General features: G+C 42.8%; 1 long non-coding RNA gene across 1 annotated transcript; it reads right to left on the bottom strand.

Moving 5' to 3' along the window:
- Positions 1-4,832: 4,832 nt before the first annotated feature.
- LOC106728273 lies at positions 4,833-15,702 on the bottom strand. Its single transcript, XR_001364551.1, has 3 exons — positions 15,474-15,702; positions 14,398-14,522; positions 4,833-5,047 (listed from the first exon to the last, which is right to left on the bottom strand). It is a non-coding gene; the product is annotated as an uncharacterized LOC106728273 (long non-coding RNA).
- Between the last annotated feature and the right edge of the window lie 418 nt (positions 15,703-16,120).

Below are 16,120 nucleotides of genomic sequence, written 5' to 3'. Positions count from 1 at the left end.
AGAGGTTCGAGGCGATTCTGAGTGGGACACAGAGCACGAGAAAGTCAAAGAAGCAGAGTCAAGTATCAGGAACAGGGGTGGTAGGTTCATTTAACTAAGAGCAAAGGAAGGAGAAACCTAATGCTGGGGCTGTGAAGAGGCCCCCCTCAACCCAGAGCTCTGGTTTCTAAATACTTTCTGCAACCACCTGGGGAGGCCAAGGGCTGAGAAAGCCACTCTGTGGACACCTATACAGCCTTTGGGATGCTGCCCTGCACCTGGGGCAGTGGCAGCAGCCGGCCCCTCAGCCCGAGGCCACCTGGTTGTGCCAACAAGAGAAGTGGGTGGTTTGAAGAAGCAAGGATCAAAGTGAAACTCCAGGTTTTGCCAGTTTCTCAGGGTTTGCTGATCAGGATGGTGAGAGGAGGTGAGGGGGTGAGGCTGTGTTAGGATAGTTCTTGCTCTTGCTATTTAACCCTATTAGAGAGGGAGAGAGTAGAAGAGGAGAGAGGTGTGGGTATATACGAAGAGTTTCATGTGGTGGACAGGGCAGAGACAGAGGTGGAGAGGGTAGAGAAGGGGTGTCATTTTTTTACTAGGAAGCAAATAGGTGACATCCTGAAAGAGGGGGTTACCAAGTCTCTTTGTGTATTTGCGGGGCCGGGGGGTGTTCCTAGTCACCAGGGAGCTTACACACGGTGGTCTGTTTTCCTGGCAATTGGGGTGTATGTGTGCAGAGGCAGTGGGAGCCTGGATGCTCTGTCTGCCCCAATACAAGGCCCCACAGCCCTGTCCTGGTCTGCTGACAACTGAGGGATAGCAGACATGACACAGGAAACTCGAGTTGTGTATGTGTGCATTGGTTTGAGGCCAAGAGAGTCTACAAAAGGCCAAGAGAGTTCTAAATGATGAAGAATGTTCATACTTACCTAAACTGGATGGTTGTTAACTGAACAACCTCCCTGTAAAAATCTCCCAGTTCCTATCCTGACTGCTCCATCCTGGAGGGCCCAGAGAGGGGCTGCTTCAGAGTCTGCATTGCAGCAGCAGCATTATGAAGGGAAGAAGTGCCCAAGGAGAGGGGGAGACCCCAAAGGCAGGCTCAGGGAGGGTGGCAAAAGACCAGAGTGCAACTGGCCACTGGGGCAGGCTGGAGGGAGACCTGGGCAGGGGACAGGCATGGAGCTGGGGACCTGGGCACCACTCTAATGTCCGGACACATGGTTCTCATTCTGTAGCTGGTGCCAGCACTCAATCTTGTCCTTGTTTTTCAGACTCTCATACCTGTGCTTTAAATGCTCTCCCTTGGCCAAGATCCCCAGCTGGCAGCCTCCAATGTAATCATTGGACTTGCCAGTGTCATAGTCCCAGGCCAAGATGTCCAGCTACTTCTTCGCCAAGTCACTATGATTGATGTCATAGAACAGTGGTTCTCAACCTTCTGGCCCTTTAAATACAGTTCCTCATGTTGTGACCCAACCATAAAATTATTTTCGTTGCTACTTCATAACTGTAATGTTGCTACTGTTATGAATCATAATGTAAATATCTGATATGCAGGATGGTCTTAGGCGACCCCTGTGAAAGGGTCGTTCAACCGCCAAAGGGGTCGCGACCCACAGGTTGAGAACCGCTGTCATAGAAGAACTCCCCGTTAAAATCAGGATTCAACGTTTTCTTCTTAATTTGAGTCTCGTGTTTGGCCTTCTTTCCCATGTCTGGTTTCAGCCAGAGCTTGACGAATGGATCTGAGTAGCCATTGGCGTCCATGGGGCCAGGTGCTGCAATGTAGGATGCCCACGACGAGGCCTCCCTGCTGTGTGCTGTACACAAGGCACACCAGGATCTTGCCGCGTTCCTGTGTCACAAAAGGGCTCCACCTGCTCCTCCTCACAAAGGGCCATGCCTCGGGCGGACCCAGTGGTCTCCACACTTCATCAGGATCGCCGGCTCTAGACAGATATTGAAGTTCTTCCTTCGGCTCGGCTTCAGCTTCTTGAGGAAGAATCTGGTCTCACAGATAAACTCGTTATGGCCACATCTGTCCTCATCGCAGAGATCCTGAGGGTCCTCCTCTGCATGTGAGAGGCTCTTCCTCCCCTGGGATGCCCTGACAGGCAAGAGACTCCTTCCGGACCAGTTCCCGGGGTTCCACAGGGTTGTTGTTGTTTTTCTACTATTTAAAGTAGATGTGGATGTAGCCAAAGATAAATGTAACTCTTCCTTAGCAAGAGGGTTCTGAAATTTCCTCTAAGTCCATTGAATTCTCAACACAAGATCAGAAGAACAAGAATATAATGGAACCCAGGTGTTAGACTAACTACTCATTTAACCATAAATGAGGAAAAGAGAAATATTCATTCTTGATGCAAGTTGTGTTATTAGAGAATTCATCATAATGAAGTAATGACCTCACTTTGCTCAGAGGTTAACTGCACAAATGGTGCTGCATTGACCGAATGTTAATGAGTTGTGCGTGTGGCAGCAGGAGAGCCGGAGACCGCAGAAGGAAGCTTCTGTGAGAGGTAGATCATTACAATGGAAGTCATGTCTTGGGAAATGAGCAGGATTCACATCACATCTTCTGTCTTAACACAATTTCTCTAGCTCTGTTTCTAGTAATCTGTGGGATTATTTGACAGCAAGATGACATTTTGACTTTGGAACAAATTTTTCTCATAGAAAGCACAATTACCTACTGATATTGTGATGTACAATTAGACACAGCCATGCTGGACAATTTAGATTTTTCAAACATACAAGCAGTGGATATGTTGTTCATTAGCACACGAAATTCTCCTGTCCCTGCATTGTAGCCCTTTTGGTTTAAATGCCTTAGTCATATGCAATGGATGCATTCTGAAATTTTTTTTAAATATATTTTATTGATTTTTTACAGAGAGAAAGGGAGAGGGTTAGAGAGTTAGAAACATCGATGAGAGAGAAACATCGATCAGCTGCCTCCTGCACACCCCCTACTGGGGATGTGCCCACAACCAAGGTACATGCCCTTGACTGGAATCGAATCCGGGACCCTTCAGTCCGCAGGCCAACGCTCTATCCACTGAGCCAAACCAGTTGGGGCACGTTCTGAAATCTTTAATTGCAGTTCATTTAAATTAAAAGTTTCAAGTTTTTTAAATATAGGAGAATTCTGGGAGCTAAACCTAATCTCTATGATGGATCAGATCTTTACTGTATGCAGAGACTGTGTTTCAAGGAACATTATTTGGCTCGTATTCTATCTAAATCCATTTAACCAAAAAATCCATATTATAAAGGAATTTTATTATCGTGTAAAATGTAATATGCTGGAAATATGTGTGAATTCTTATGAGTCCAGTTGTTTTATTTAAACTCACTGAGGCATCAGTAATACACCACACTGAGAATGTAAAATAGAGAAAACCTCCTTTTATATCTTTTCTGGGTTTGTCAAGTTCAGGAAGGGAATTCTTTCTCCGGGAGGAGAGAGAGAGAGAGAGAGAGAGAGAGAGAGAGAGAGCGAGCTGTATGTGTGCACATGCACATGCATTAATAATCTACATTTAGCCATTTCTCGATTAACTGCTGTTAAGGGACTAAGTTTTCATCCCACTCTGATTTTCTCTGCAATCACTCAGAACCGCTCTCTTCTCTCCTCAAAGTATATTCAGGAGACATCAGCACATTTTAGCATTAGCCCAAATAACACAATTAAATGGAAGAGAAGCCTAAAACAAAGTGTTTGTTATATGTCATAATCAAAGAATTTAAGCATCAACAATGTGCTTGAAATCATGAAAAATAAGCTAAAGGTTTCCTTCTGTAGTGGTGATATTTAAAATATAGTCAGAAAACAATGGAAACTGTTCTATTACACATCATGAACATGTCATTAGTCAAAAGAAAAAAGAAATCACACTAACTTCTTGGTGGGATGTTATCTGATTGTCAAAATTAGCAGAAATACTAAACCTCTGCAATATTCATCTGTAACATGAGATACTATAACTACCTCGTGAGATATATTGTGCAGATTTAATGAGATAAAGCAGGGATCAGCAAACTATGGACCACAAGCCAAATCTAGCCCACCCCTATGTTTTTGCAGCCCACAACATAAGAATGGCATTTACATTTTTAATAGTTTTTACAATCAAAAGAATAATATTTCAAGACATGTGAAAGTTATGTAAAATTCAAATTTCAAAGTCTATAAATAAAGTGATATTGGAACTCAGCTTCAACAATTCACACTTGTACTGTCTACGGCTGCTTTCCCACTACAACAGCAGAGCAAAGCCTAAAATATTTACTATTTGTCCCTTAGAAAAAGTTTGTCAAGATCTGAAATAAGCATGAAAATCACTTAGCACAAGGCCTGACACATAGCAGGGGCTCAATACATGGTATTTATTTACATAAATATAATCTTCACATAGATATAGATAGATATATAGATATAGATATAGATATAGATATAGATATAGATATAGATATAGATATAGATATAGATATAGATATAGATATAGATATAGATATAGATATAGATATAGATATAGATATAGATATAGATATAGATATAGATATAGATATAGATATAGATATAGATATAGATATAGATATAGATATAGATATAGATATAGATATAGATATAGATATAGATATAGATATAGATATAGATATAGATATAGATATAGATATAGATATAACATGGACTAAAATTTTTTGGTCTCCCACGTGCTATTCATGACTGCAAAGGGTAGCATGGAGACCCAACTCAACAGAGCCGCCGAGCCACCAGCCACACTGGAGGAAGGCTTTCTCCATCCCTGTGCCTCTCCCCCGGGACCTGCTTGCACTCACCTTCTCCTCTGCAGAGAGGGTGAAGGGCATCTTCCATGTACCTTATCCGTGGTCTTCAATGCAAGCGTGGATTATTGCTCAGAAACACCCTCCTCCTTCCCCACCATCTGCATGGGTGGAGTATACGTTTGGAATGACCAGATGAACTGCTTTGGAACGAATATAAGCAGACATCTCATGCCCTACTGGAGTCCTCATTTTCAGAGCATTCATTCTAAATCTGTTACAATGGAAGCAAAAGTTCTTAGAACGAGAAATACTCCACTAATGAACTGGCCACCTGTAAAATTAATCCCCACTTCAAACTTTCCTCGCCACTGGGGTCATTCCTGCCCATCAGATCAGAATCTTAATCCTCTCTCCTGCATGCCCAATAGCTCACCTGCTTCCACCCAAGGTTTACCTCACCAGCGCAGATGTCTGCAGCCCAAGCAGTTGTTGAGGTTACACTTTCAGGTCCACGGAATATTGAAATAGACAATTCAAACATATTAAGCCTCAAGGTTGTGGTTTAATTCCTGGTCAGGGCACATACCTAGGTTACAGGTTTGATCCCCAGTCAGGGCGCATACAGGAGGCAACCAATCAATGTTTCTCTCTCACACCAATGTTTCTCTCTCTCTCTCTCTCTCTCTCTCTCTTTCTCTCTCTCTCTCTCTCTAAAAAAAATCAATAAAAATATTGGTATGATATGTCTTCAGAAACAGAAGCACCAATCAGAAAGGATATATGCACCCCTATGTTCATAGCAGCACAATTTACAATAGCTAAGATTTAGAAACAGCCTAGGTGCCCATCAGCAGATGAGTGAATTAGAAAACGGTGGTACATCTACACAATGGAATACTATGCTGCTGTAAAAAAGAAGGAATTCTTAACATTTGCAACAGCATGGATGGAACTGGAGAGCATTATGCTAAGCGAAATAAGCCAGTCAGAGAAAGATAAATAGCACATGATCTCACTCATTTGTGGAATATAATGAACAACATAAACTGATGAACAAAAATAGAACCAGAGACAGAGAAGCATCGAACAGACTGTCCAACCATGAGGGAAGGTGAGGGGTGAGGGGGTAAGAGATCAACCAAAGGACTTGTATGCATGCATATGAGCATAACCAATGGACACCGATGGGGGCAGGGGTTGAGGGCATGTGCTGGGGGTGGAGGCAGCCAGAGAGAGGTCAATGGGGGGAAAAGGAGACTTATGTAATACTTTAAACAATAAAGAATTTAAAATAAAAAAATAAAAAAACATGCCCTCAGGTGAGAATTAAAAAAAAAAACATAAAATGCAGTCAGCTGGGGGTGACAGCTCCTTTTTTCCATGGGATCAGCTTCAGATTTTCATCTAGAATAGGCTGTTTCCAAATTCACATGTTTAAAGGGGAAGAAAGAAAGAAAAGGGCTTTATAGTCACTTCAGCAGTAAATGGCCTATGAACCACCTTGACACCCTCTCTTGAGACCCCTAGCTTCTCATGCTCTAGGCAATTTAAAAGGAAAAAATGGATGAATGTGTTGTCATCATCTACTGGCTCACTGAGGAGTTTGGCCAGGTAAAATATCTTCTAGGAAGCCCCAAACCATCCCTCTGGTAGGGCTTCCTACTGGGCAGGACATGCTGACTTTGCCATTTTTCTCTAATAGCAAAAAGAAAGGATTTATGTCAACAAAGTATGGAGAATATTGAGGCAAATCCTCTGAAGATTCCACACCACAAGAATTCTTGGCTCAGTTATATAATGAAGTTATTCAAATGTTTTCTACTGTCACAATCCACCCTGATAAGACTTCATGTATTCCATGTTCATGTTTTAATATTTTTAACTTTTTTTTTAATCCTCACCCAAGGATATTTTTCCATTGATTTTTTAAAGAGTGGAAGAGTGGAAAGACAGAAACATCAGTGTGAGAGAGACACGTAGATTGGTTGCCTCCTGCACACACTGGGCTGGGGAGGAGCCTGCAACCAAGGTTATTTTAAATTTTTTAAAAATTGTTTTGAAAAGAAAAAGCTTTTTTTGCCCTAGCCAGTTTTGTTCAGTGGATAGAGCGTCAGCCTGCGGACTAGAGGGTCCCAGGTTCGATTCTGGTCAAGGGCACATGCCAGGTTGCAGTTTTGGTCCCCAGGAGGGGGCGTGCAGAAGGCAGCCGATCAATGATTCTCTCTCATCATTGATGTTTCTATCTCTCTCTCCCTCTCCCTTCCTCTCTGAAATCAATAAAAATATATTTTTAAAAAAATGAAAATCAGCTTTTTGTGTAAATATTAAAAACTAATTTAGGTCCTACTTTAAAGTTACCTCTTGGGGAGGGGAGGAGCTACTTCTTGGCCAAGGGCACTTTGGTTGCTATTTTCTATTTACAAGAAAGGGTATATTACCATGTCTTAGCAGTTAGACGGGCATAAATGAATAAATTAGCATTTGCCTACATTTAAATCTGAAAACCTGAACTGCTGGACAGCTGACTGCAATTAATTTATTACTGCTTAGAGTTATTGTTTGCCAACTGAAGCCAAATGTTAAAGTAAAGGACAAGTTACTAACCAAAAAAAAATGATGCCTCCGTGCCCTGGTCTTTGAGCTCAGAACTCTTCCCGGGGTCCATGAGTGAGGACGGGTGCTCCTGATTTTCTTCTACCACATGCTCTAGTAAGTCTGTTTTTAATGTTCAGCCCATTCTCAACCATCTGTTTGAGGCTTTGGGCTTCCGTAGATTGTGCAATTATGTTTTAACTCTAGTTTGCCTCTCATTATTTAAAGGCCAGATATATCCTGGTACAATTTACTAGTACCCAGAAGTTTCAGTGGCTTCTCTGTGGTTTCTTAGAGTGAACCCCATGATCCCTCAGATTGCCCCCTCCACCTATAAGCAGCCACCCTAGCAGCCTAAATATCCATGTGCTTTGATAGATACTGCCCATCTTCATCCATATACAGATTTATTTTTCTTAATGGACATTCAGAAGATGACATGTCCCAGCCCTCTTACAGTTAGAAGGCCCCCTATGACTAAGTTCTGGCCAATAATATGGGAGAAGTAACTTGTTTCATTTGTACGCTGAAGCAGGGTACAATTCTCCAACCCCCCTCCAGTCTGTCTCATGCCCTGTTGGGACAGAGACATTCAGGACAGTGGAACTGCTGTCAGGCTGGTCCCTGATGACTCTGTGGGGCAGAGCTCACCACTAGCCTACCCCACACGCCATGCCCCACTACCTGCCCACTCAAACTGGATGTGCAGCTTGAATAGGAAAGAAAGCTTTACGGATTAGGCCACTGAGACTTGGGGGCTAATATGTTACTGCAGCATAATATATCCTATCCTGACTAACATGGTGTGAGATGTCTCAATTAAGTGGTTATATCACCTCATCATGAGAAACATCATAGTTATACTTGCCACAGTCCTGAAAAGAATAATACAAAGAAAGATAACACCACTTCGGAATTTCCTCAAGGGGAAAAAAAATCACTCAATATAAGATTTTTTAAGTGTAAAAATGTTAGATTAGATAGAACAATAGAATTGTATTTAAAATAAATATATTTTGAGCACTTAGTCTCCAACACTGTTCTAAGCACCCTATATGTATTTGTTCATATATTCTTTATAACAACCATAGGAGATAGGGGCTATTATTCTTATTTTATAAATTTATAAAACTGAGGCACAAAGTGGTTAGTCATCCAAGATTTCAGTTTGCAAGTGGCGGAGTCAGAATTTGAATATACTGGTCTGACTCCAAAGTACACACTGGTGTGGGGATCGATACATGCATACTCTGAGCTTGATTGATAAATACAAACAATTGAGTTTCCCCTTGGCAACATCATAACTCTGGAAATCATCCTACTTGGGCTATTGCCAGCTTCTCCCACCAGGCAAAGCCTGAGCCCTCCTCCTCACCAAGGGCTTCTGCTGTGTCTATCATGTGTTAAATATTTTGGAGGAAAAGTAAAATAATTTTACAATAAATGGCCTTTATTCAAGCCCCTTTTAATTTTTTTATTATGAAATTTTTAAACATCCAGAAAAATGCAGGGGTGAGCAAAAGTAGGTTTATAGTTAAAATACAAATAAGTAATACAATAATTAATTATTAAACTCTTTCATGGACTCACAATTGTAAACCTACTTTTATCCACCCCTGTATAATACACCCTGATAAACCCATCATCGTCTACCTCTTCACAATCCATTTACCCCCTCAAGTTCTCCCCCACCGCCCCCCCATTCTGGCTTCTGCCTCCACCATGCCATTGAAGCTCATCAAGGCTCCCAATGACCTCCTTGAATCATAGTCCAATGGGTGTTTTCCAACCCTTTTACATCATTCTTCTGATCTATCTGAATCTCCTGACACTCTTAAAGAGACACTTCTAATATCATATTAATATGAAAGCTACCATTCTTTAAGAACTTTCTCTGAGCCAGGCGCAGTCCTGAGCAGTTTTTATACACCATCTCATTTAATGCTCAAGACAATGCTGAGGTAAGTGTATTATGAACCTCATTTTTAAAATGAGGAAGCAGCCCTGACCGGTTTGGCTCAGTGGATTGAGCGTCGGCCTGCGGACTGAAGGGTCCTGGGTTCGATTCCGGTCAAGGGCATGTACCTTGGTTGCGGGCACATCCCCAGTGGGGGGTGTGCAGGAGGCAGCTGATCGATGTTTCTCTCTCATCAATGTTTCTGGCTCTCTGTCCCTCTCCCTTTCTCTCTGTAAAAAAATCAATAAAATATATTTTTTAAAAATGAGGAAGCAGACTGAAGCATAGAGAAGCTAAGTACATTTGAAATGGATCATACAATTAATAATGAGTAGAAGACAGTCTGGAATGAGGGCTCTGTGACTCTGAAGCTCGTGTTATTGGCCACTACACCATATGCTGACTCTCCCGCCTCCCTGGCTCTCACTACATCACTTTCTCCTGGAGGTACTTGTATCTCTTCCCCCTCCTTCTCTGTCTCTTTTATGGCTTATCTTCTATCCATCTTCTAAGTGTTGGTGCACCCTCTGGTACTGTCTCCCATGCTCTTCTTTCCTAAACCCTCTCCATTTGAAGGCCCTGCTCCAGGCTTCTGTTGCCACCTCAATGCCAATGACCTCCAATCTACAATTTCAGCTCATCTCTTGCAAAGGTTCCAGTTCCAACATTCTTACTACCTACTGGACATCACCTCTTGCCTGTCCCATAGGAGCCTCCACCTCAGCACATCCCTTCATCATCTTCCCCTCAAAATCTTCTCTCCTCCTATGTTGCTGTGTTAGAGAAATCACATCACATTGTTGTCCACCTAGTCCCATCAATTCTGTCTACAAAATTTTTAAATCTGTCCCCTTATCTCTATCCTTATAAAGTCAGTTCCATACCACTTTTTCCTTGGATTACAGGTTTTAGCCCATCACCTGCCTGTTAAAATACTTCAACAACTTTTCATAATCATCCAGATAAAATCCAAATTTCTCATTATGGCCTATAAGGCCCTTTTTAGTTCAGTCAGGTTCTAGACTTGTCAGAGTTATACCTCATCACTACCCATTTGCATTCAATTCTCTAGACATGGTATATCTCTGAAATTTTTCTTAAATGCTATAATTTTTTGATATTTCCATGTTCTTCTACATAATGTCTAGATTGTCCTCCCACTCATCCCCTTCCTGCCCCTTGACATCATACACAAGCTCACATATTCTTTACTTGGCTAGCTCATCTTTCAAGACCTAGTCAAAAGTCATCTTCGAGAGCTTTCTTTAACTAACCTTCCTCCACCCTAGTCCAGACCTTGGTTCCTTCCTTCATACTCCCACAGCACTCTGAACTTCTAAGGCAGAAACTATAAGTTGCCTACTCAGTATCCTTTCTCCCCTCTTTATTACTAACAGAATAACTCTGTTCACAGTACAATGTGTCCAGTTAAAAGTATTCATCTTTCCAGACTCCCTTGAGCCAAGAATGATCATCTGACCCACTTTGGTCAATGATAGGTCAGTAGAATTCTATTGGGTCTGGCTTGAAGAAAGCTATAAAACTCTAATAAACACAGATGGACTTACTGGCACATGACCTTGCTATTTACCCTTTCCCTGTCTTCCTTCCTAGAACATAGTCAAAGCATCCAGAATTAGAACAATCTATGGGGATGAAAGCCAGACACTAAGGATGGAAGAGCAGGAAGTTGGATAGATCCCAGAGCCCGGTACTGCATGACTTCCTTGAGCATTAATACCAGCCCTGAAGTGCCTTCCTTGGGACTTCTTGTTACAACTGTTGAGTTTCTGTTATCTGTAGCCCAACACAGTGAGTCTTATTGTCTCACATTGTATTGTTTGTAATAGCCTATTGTCTGAGTCTACCACTAGACAGTAAGGTCCATGAGCATATGGCTGTGTTATCAGACTCCTCTTCTGCCTTATCTCACATCCTCTTGGCCCACTTTTTTAGTCCAGCCTTGGCCATGGCAACCAGCAGATGAAAACGGACAGCTGCACCAGTATCTCTTGCTTTCTGTTGGGGTTCTCTGCCTCTGCTAGGGGGACACCAAGAGTCACTCAGACATTCGGATTCTTACACAAATTTGGAAGTGGAGGAAGTTAACACCTCCAAGGACAATCCTTGTTCAAGTGATTGTGTATTGCCCACCTCCATATCTCAAGTGGGCAATTCTGAGGGGTGTCCTACACAGCTTCTCAGGGGTTCCCAGTGGCACTAAACCCTTGTTTCCCACTGTGGTCAGCCAGCTCAGTAACACTTCGTTTCCTTCCCTATTTCACTATTTCCAGTTTCCTCTCCTGTTTATTTCCCAAAATAAAATTCCCTGCCAGCAAGCCCTTGTCAGGCTCTGCTTTAGGAGGGGAACCGAGCTAAGATAACTGTGACCTCATATATCACCAGTTCTTAGTGTGGTGCCAGTTCTTCACAATCATTGGTACATAACTGAACTTTTCTGATTATACCTTTTTGTGAGAAATGCTTTTTTACTTCATCAAAACATTATAATCATTTGAAAAGATAGGGGTGGATTTTAATAGCTGCTAACTTCCACATAAAGGACTGGGCACAGAAGAGAGAGAATCCAGGAGATTAAAAATGGTGGCAGAGTAAGTGGATGCTGCATGGACATGTTCCCAGGAACAAACTGGTATTACAACTAAAATACAGAAAAACTGCCTGAATAATCAATGGCAAACTCTCAGGAGAAAACCCTGACACCCGAGGCCCGAAAGTGGAGACCGCATAGAGACTGGTAGGAGGGGCAGAAGTGTGAAAGGGCTGGCCGGGCACCTGTTGACAGCAACTGAAGCCCCAGAGAGATATCTCAGCTGTGGGGGGTTGCCACTGAGAAGTCTGGGAACTAATTCCCAAGCTGGGCCCCCCAGCAGAGAGCACCAAAACTGAGGAGGGTGCCCACATAATATCTGGCTGTGAAAAGCAGTGGGGCGATGTCTGCCAGGGAGAGATGGCTGGAAATTCAGGCACTCTCTTAAAGGGCCAACGCACATGCTTGACTCAATATAAATATTTGATTTTCAAAAATAAAAATATAAATAAATAAAAATAAAAAGCAATTAAAAATCTTAAAATAAAATAAAAAGAAGAAGAGAGAGCACCCTAACAGTAGCATCTACCTAGATTTCAACAAATGAGGCTTCACAATTTATTATAATCAAGTAGAGGGGGGTCCTTGAATTAGCAGTATAAAATGCATTGTCCTAAATACAATGACATTTAAGCACTAACCCTTGATTTAATGATAATGTAAATATTTAGGCAAATAAAAGTAGTAAAATATTGTAAAAACTAAAATATTTCATTAGTGTCATGGCTGGTGTTGCTCAGTTGTTAGAGCATTAGTCTGCGCACTGAAGGGTCACAGGTTCACTTCCAGGTTGAGGGAACATACCTGGGTTGCCAGTTCATTCCCCATATCTCTCTCAGATCAATGTTTCTCTCTATCTATCTATCTATCTATCTATCTATCTATCTATCTATCATCTATCTATCTCTCTTCCCCCTTCCTCCCTTCTACTCTCTCTAAAAATAATGGGGGGGAAGATATATATTATATATCCTGTATAATAAAGAGCTAATATGCAAATGGTCATCACGCCCTCACTCCATCACGCCGTAACAGCTCAGACACTCAACACTGGGGAGAGAGGAATGGGGACCAGCCGGACACAAATGAGCTCGAGAGAGAGGAATAGAGACCAACCAGGCACAAATGAGCTCACAAGAGAAGAATGGGGACCGGCCAGGCACAAATGAGCTTATGAGAGAGAAATGGGGACCAGCCAGGCTGCAGCCCGGGAGAGGGACAAGCTGCACCCCTGCAGTCCCGGGTGCCAGTGTCTCGGGCTACGGCCTGGGAGAGGGACAAGCCACCCTCCCTGCGGTCCCAGGTGCCAGCAGCTGTGGCTGCGGCTGCAGCCCGGGAGAGGGACAAGCTGCCCGCCCCATGGTCCTGGGCACCTGCAGCTGTGTCCAGGGTGAAGCCACTTTCCCACAGTCCCCTGCAGCTGCGGCCGGCCTGGGTGAAGCTGGCCTGGGTCCTGGGTGCCTGCAACTGGCTGGTGGAGGGAATCCTAGGTCCCGGGTATGGGGCAAGGCAGAGGTGGTTAGGGGAGATCAGGCCAGCAGGGGAGCAGTTAGGGGCGATCAGGGAAGCAGGCAGAGGTGGTTAGGGGCAATCAGGCAGTCAGGCAGAGGGGTTAGGGGCGATCAGGCAAGCAGGCAGGTGAGCGGTTAGGAGCCAGCGGTCCCAGATTGTGAGAGGCAGTCGGACATCCCCCGAGGGGTCCCGGATAGGAGAGGGTGCAGGCTGGGCTGAGGGACCCCCACTCCATGCACGAATTTCAGGCACCAGGCCTCTAGTATTATATATAAACCTTTGGATGAGGATTTAAAAAATATAAGATTTAATTAGGAAACCAGCAACATCTATGAATATACAATCCTGTTTTCCCAAAAGATGTTACTCGAAGCCTGAAATAAGTCTTCAAATCTGAAACAGCTATAATAATGTTCAAACCATTAATTTAAAATCAAAAGAGAAGTATAATAAGAAGAAAATGTTAGTAATACATTATTAGAAAATATGAGGCAACATTCAAGGCTTTGTTTTTAGATTAATGATTTGATAAAAAATTCACATGCCCCTTTCTATTTACTTTTTAAAGAGATTTTTAAAAAACTTACCACATTAAAATGCCTCTAAGTCTGTGCACAGTGCTTTAGAAATAAAAAACAGTATTATCAAAGAACAGCTATCGCTTCGGCTCATCTAAGAGCTCCTCCTACTGGTTTTTCAAAATATGAAAGCAGTCTATCAACAGGAACTCTTCCTGAAGAACCAGAGCATGGCAAAACCAAGGAGCAGGATCCAAGAGAGTTAAAGCTCTGGATCAGAGCTGAGTCTCTGATGCCTTGAGCAGGACAGGACAAAGGCCAGACTCGGACATGAACAGAGCTTCCCGGGATCCTCCCTTCCCATAAGCTGCCTTGTCCAGGAACTCTGCTTACTGCAGCTTCACAAGGGCTTTCTGGCAGTAATACCTTACCTCGGAGAAAGTCAGCTCTAATGAGAACATTGCACAGGACAGAGCAGTGGGAGAGAATCTTTGAACAGGCACTCTTTCCATTATCTCCAAACAAGGGCAGTCTCCTTTCTCTGCATACGAGTCATCTTAAAAAGAAAATGAAAGATGTGCTTCAGGCATAAAGTAGTTACTTTTAAAATGAGTAGTTAGTAGTAAGTTTCTAACTTAACTTAGAATTAATTCCTAATTCTAATTGCTTAATTAATCTCTGACATTTTGGGTGAATGGGTAGTAGATTTTGGTTTTCAGTCTATGGGCATGAGGGCACACACCTGAAACACGAAGAGTAAACTATAAACGCAGAAAATAACAAAGGTTGGAAAGCTATACATCAAACTTAACATTGGTATGTATAGAGTGGTGAGAAACTGGGGAGGAGAAAGAGAACTGCCCAGCCGGTGTTGCTCAGTGGTTAAACATCAACCTATGAACCAGGAGGTCATGGTTCCATTCCCTGTCAGGGGCATGCCCAGACAGGAGGTCATGGTTCCATTCCCTGTCAGGGGACATGCCCAGATTTCGGGCTCCATCCCCAGTGTGGGGCATGCAGGAGGCAGCCAATTAATGATTCTCTCTCATTATTGATGTTTCTATCTCTCTCTCCCTCTCCCTTCCTCTCTAAAAGCAATAAAAATATATTTTAAAAAAATAAAGAAAGAGTATGAATGGGGATTTCTTGTTCTTACTTGATATAATTCTACATTATTTGAACTTTTTAATAAGAATGTTTTTATGTGGCCCTAGTCAGTTTGGCTCAGTGGATAGAGCGTCGGCCTGCAAACTGAAAGGTCCCAGTTTGATTCCGGTCAAGGGCACATGCCCGGGTTGTGGGCTCAAACCCAGTGTGGGGCTTGCAGGAGGCAGCTGATCCATGATTCTCTCTCATCGTGGATGTTTTTGTCTCTCTCTCCCTCTCCTTTCCTCTCTGAAAGCAATAAAAAAATATATTTTTAAAAAAGAATGTTTTTATGTGTAACTTCTGAAATTTTATTTTTTATGAAGACCATCTCAAATTACATTCTCTGTGATATACTGACCCATCCAGGCAGTGATCCATGTTCTCCCTTTGGTTCCTCTGTTCAGTCATTTCACACACCAGCTCCTTTAGGACACCTGTCTCAGGCAGGCACTGTGGCGGCTTCAAAACTGTCCTTGAAATAACTAACATTTATGGAGTGTTGGCTACGTGCCAGGTGTGTATCCACAACTTTATCAGAGCTATTTCATTTAATCCTCACCCTCTATGTCAGTCCTGGGATCACATCCATTCCTCAAATGAGAAAACAAGGCACAGAGAGATTAAGTAAATTGCTCAGGACCACGCAGTAGGCACAGTAGAGTTGGATTCAAACTCAAGAAATTTGGGTTCAAGCCACACCCTGAATCACTCCCTGAAAAAGAAACTCCCTAAACTTCCCAATTTCTGAAGGTTTACAATCTAGTCAGGGAGAAATGAAACAACCAATCACCGTGCTGTGTTCTAAATGGTGCAATAAAGGTCACACATAAAAAAAGGGGGGGGAAGAAAACTTGACTAAGTGTGGTCAGGAGGGGTAGGGAGTGCCAAGAAAGGTTTCTGAGAGGAAGTCTCCACCAAGCCAAGAGCTGGCCTCACCACAGAGCTCCGGCTGTTTACCAGGCACTTGGTGAGTGTCTTACACAGATCACTTCATTCTTCCCCGTT

Source organism: Myotis brandtii, unplaced genomic scaffold (genome assembly GCF_000412655.1).
Source record: "Myotis brandtii unplaced genomic scaffold, ASM41265v1 scaffold581, whole genome shotgun sequence".
NCBI classification, from domain to species: Eukaryota; Metazoa; Chordata; class Mammalia; order Chiroptera; family Vespertilionidae; genus Myotis; species Myotis brandtii.
The sequence above is the reverse complement of the archived record's forward strand: the minus strand, read 5'-3'. Positions and strand labels throughout refer to the sequence as shown.